Raw genomic sequence first — 5,000 nt, 5'->3', positions numbered from 1 at the left:
ACATTAGCTGATATCTTCGAAACCGCTAGTCTGATCGAGACGAAACCAGTGTCAGACGTTCAGAAACATAGGTCGATAGCTTATCGCTAATGTCCAAATGTCAAAATATTGATAGTAAGGGGAGTAACATCCAATCAAAGTCAGGTGTCAGTCATTTTTACCTGTTTTTCATATAAATGTCTATAATTCCAAAACTAAATGAGATATTTTCACCAAAATTGACACACACATGTATGGGCTCACTCCGAGGACACATGCAAAAAATTTTAGGATTGAGCCTCTTGGTGGCGCTATAATAGAACAAAATATGACATTAGCTCTATACAACTCAATGTTTTAATGTGGGGTTTTAACATTTTTGCTTAAAATTGTCTTAAAATGTCTTCACTCGTTTTTTCAGTTGGTCTGCTGCTAGCTTCTCTGTTTGCTTCTGTTGCACTTGGCACCGGTATTGCAGCTTGCAGCTATATTTGTGACCCGCCACGGGAACCAGGGACACAAGTCGGCAACACAACTTTCGAGCAAAATGAGAAAGAAGCGTTTGTTTTCCAAATTGGTGATTTTCGCTTTTTTGCAGAATCTGTTAGTTGAGATCACGAAGAAGCCTCTCCGTGTTTGAGATAGCAGAATTGGTATCTTTAAAAGCGTACATTTTGAGGTTGAAATCGGCTTGTTTTTCGGAGATTGTAGCATGCAGTAGGGGCCTGTCATTGTCTGTGTGTGGAAAAGCCTTTTGTTTCTTTTGTTATTGCCCCGCCCTACCCGGGAAGCGTGGCTACTTATTATGCAGCTCTGGCCGACTCTATCTGATGTCAAAATTCAATGGAGATGGACGCCGCAAAGATTATCGCAGATAAAGACAGAGAAATGGGGAAAATCCGTAACTTTGACTGTAAATTCTACACGAGGAGAAAAGAGAACTCTCTACATGGGAGTCAGTCCTGTTGCCAGAAGCTTTCTCCAGATATTGTGTACAACATAAGGCTGGATTCTTTAGATTCTTTAGAAAAAGAGAGGCAGGACATGCAAATTATTGGACATTTAGAGGCAAACAGACGCACAGTGCAATCTTCGGAGATGGTTACATCCACAAAGAAGACCCCAACAAAGAGAAAGTGTGCCCGAACAAATTATTTCATCGGAGGCAACGAGATCTGCAAGAATACTTTTCTTTTTCTTATGGGGTGAGTTTCCATAAACATGTTCATCCTTAGAACACGAACACGTTATCTCATGTTTAGTCCTTGTATAGACCTTTCCATACCATAATGACTGTCGTTTTAATTGTAATCGTTAGCATCGTATCACTTGTCAAAAACCCCCATTACTATAATATAATGGGCTTTTAGATGGTAAGGCAAGGCAAGGCAAGTTTATTTGTATAGCACATTTCATACACAGTGGCAATTCAAAGTGCTTTACACAGAAATGAAATAAAAATATTCGTAAGTGAATTAAAACAGTTATAATAGGAATGAAAAGAAATAAAGATGAAAACCCCTATCTGTGGTGGAAGAAAATAGTAGTTTTAGCATCTGCTATTAATTTGAATAATGCTTCAATTGCTTGAATTGACTGGTGTGAATGACTTAGCCCATGACTTATAGTGACCAAAATGATCACGGTTATCACAGAATCCTGTTCAAAAAGTCTGTCATTGCTATGCAACCATGCAGCTTTACAGGGGGGATTTTTACATGGGGTATGGCTTTTTGAGTACCTACTTTCAAATGGCCACAACTTCTCCAAATCTTATCAGATTTCCTTGTGTTACACATCGTTGGAAAGCTTGGAGACTACACTTTTAGATTCTGTGAATAACTCAAAATGCCCCAGAGCAGCGATGGCCTCGATTACTCAATGTTCCATAAGAGTCTTGCACTTTGTATATTTTGCATTAAAGAACACTCAAAAAAATGATTTTTCAGTTTTGTTCACTTTACCTGAACAATTCATGTTGAATTAATGCCATTTTGGCTAGTTTTCATTTCAACATGATTGTGTCATGTTAAACTGACTTAAAACTGCCACTCGTTGGTTAAACATAAAGTTTTCATTTTGAAATAACATGTTTCAATCAAGTAACCCAAAGAAATAAGACTTTCACTACCTATCATGCTTTACAAAGGGGCTGAATTCGGAGAGTAAATGTTTAAATAAAGTGCAATTTGATGCATTTTTAACAAGATGAGAAAATGGAGAGACTTTTTAATGCTTAATGTTTTGTTATGTTGGTGTTTAAAAGTTTGTGTTATGTTAGTGTTTTTGGAGGTTACCATTGTGGTGAAGTGTAGAGCGTGTGCTTGGGGTGAGGACCTGCTAAATCTATTAAAGTTGTTTTAATAATATAAAGCAAGTTAATCATGTGGAAATACTTTCCATGATTTTTTTATGTTCATTCAAAGAGTATTTTTTTTGAGTGTATTTGCTGCCTCCGTAGTCATCATTGAATTAAACGGGTGATATTCATTAATTTATAACATAGTCGTAACTTGACTAAATTGGATTCATTGGAAGTGATGTAAACATATCGGCTTAACATCAAGGATTAAATTTAAGATAGCATGATTAATTGAAGTTCAATAAAAACTTTAATTCAAGTTAAAAATAAGTATTTAAATCATGTTTAGTGAATGTTATCTGTTCATGTTAAATGAACACAAATTTTTCAAGCTGGTTGAACATCATCCATTGTTGTTAAGATAATGTGGTGTAATCACGTGGAACCACTGTTCACGATTAAATCATGTTCAACCCAATGTGCTATTTTTTTTAGTGAACTTTCCAGCGTTAGTTGGATGTTCGTCTAGCGTTTTTTCAGAGAAGTAACGTTTTCATAACTTAATGGGAGGGATCCAAAAAACGAGCTAGAACTAGTGTTGTTTTTGGCGGCCTGTTTTAATTTTAGTTTTAGTCTAGTCTTTGTGTCAAGCTGTCATTTTAGTTTTTATTAGTTTTAGTCATAGTCATACTCTTTTTAGTCTAGTCAAGTTTTAGTCGACTAAAAGTCTGAGCATTTTAGTCTTATTTTAGTCAGAATTATCTATGACTATTTTCGTCTAGTTTTAGTCAACGATAACTGATGACATTTTAGTCAAGTTTTAGTCAATGAAATTTGTATTTTAGTCTCTTTTTAGTAATGCAATTCTATTTAACCCAGTCAATATAGTATAAGTACATATTATAGACAAAACCAAAATCTTCTTTTAGCCAAACCCATTTCAAACAATGTTATCTTATTATATTATTGTTACCTTATAGACTCAAGAATACATCCATTCCAGACACGGAAGACGCTCTGATTTGAAGTTACAACATATTTATTTTACCAACTAAACATGTTAGAAGTACACACACATACATTTAAATAAAATAAATAAAAACATTGAGATGTTCGTGGTGTTTTTTCCTGTGATTTTTGTGGCCACATTTCTCCCCATCTTTTTCCACAACACCCGTTTTATTTTCCACTTCAATGTAATAAAAGTTTTTTCCAAATGTCTTAATAAGAATAAATGCATATTTAATTTAATTTAATAATAGGAAAATAATATCCAAATTATTATTTAATTCTTTAAATCTGTTTAAAATTAGACCCACATTATAGTTAAAATGTCTTGTATTTTATCTCAAAATAAAAGATGTAATTTTATTCCACATGGAAATTAGCGGAAATAAGTGAATACATCCTCTTATTCGCTTATGAGGTAATCATAATGCTGCGGTTATTTTAACATATCTAATTGCTGCCGTTATAACGGCCCATTTCAAATGTTTACGTGCTTTTCTTTCTTTTTTTGAGCGGTGATGAAATATCTTGCTCTTGAAAATACTTGCCAGCATTTCAGTAATGCAAGTCTAACTTTGATCTTTCAAATGCATCCAAATAACAGCGAAGCACAACCACACGGTGCTCTGCAGTGGCCAAAAAGGATATAAACCGTGAATTCTTAAGTTATATATTATTGAAAACTCAGAGATGTGGATTCAGAAGGCACCACACGACCTTGGTGTTTGTCAAACAGTAAGTTAGGTCATTCGGCTGGAGATTTTTACACGGGTGGTGGGAGAAAAACACTGATATTCTGCATTAAGACGACAATAAAATCACTGACTAGCCCCTGTAAATGATAAAGACACCTTACGACCGCTGGACAAACAATTACTGTCCGAATAGTGCTTACGAACCCCGACTGGCCATTGGTCTCGTTCACTGACCGGAGCTAAATCTTCTAAAACGCCGCGCGAGTGGGGCTTGAAGAGAGTGATGTCGGCTGCGTCTGAGCAGTGAGACCTGATGCAGCTCCTGAATGAGACGCACAGAAATACTGCAAAATAATAATAAAAACGCGACTTTTCGTCTCGTCTCATTTTCGTCAACGAAAATGAAAAGACATTTTAGCATAGTTTTTATTTTGTGAACCACATTTAGTCTCGTTTTTATTCGTCATCGTCACATGACCAGCATTTACGTTGCGTCTCGTCTCGTTTTCGTCACGTTATAAAGGTTCGTTGACGACGATATTTAGTCATACTTTTCGTTGACGAAAACAACACTAGCTAGAACACATCTGACTTTCATAGTCGTAACTCACCGAGATGTTGCCCGCAGCGGCTCTCGCGAGCGAGGTTGAGCGGTACGGCGGTCGCGGCGCTCCGTCGGAACGCTTTGAAACCGGACTCTGGCTTCTGCGAGAGGGTTCGCCACTCGTCTGTAAAGTTCTAGTCTCCATGTCTCCTGGATGTGTGGAGCTCACTTCATCTTCCCTCCTCACTCGGTCGATGTCAGTCTCCAGGTAGGTCCTTCCTAAGGTTTCCGATTCCTCTTGAGTCCTCCTGGCGTCCACAATCTTGCAGCTCGGCATGCACTTGGCCCACTTGTGCATGGAAACATCGCAGGCAGAATCCCCACCGGAAGCAAACCGGCGGGGGCTGGAGGTTAGATTCAGGCTTTGGAGAGACGAAGTGAGAAGCGGATCCTTCTGACGGACAGGCGCGCC

Source organism: Gobio gobio (assembly GCF_949357685.1).
Source record: "Gobio gobio genome assembly, chromosome: 13".
NCBI classification, from domain to species: Eukaryota; Metazoa; Chordata; class Actinopteri; order Cypriniformes; family Gobionidae; genus Gobio; species Gobio gobio.
This window is presented reverse-complemented; position numbering follows the sequence as displayed.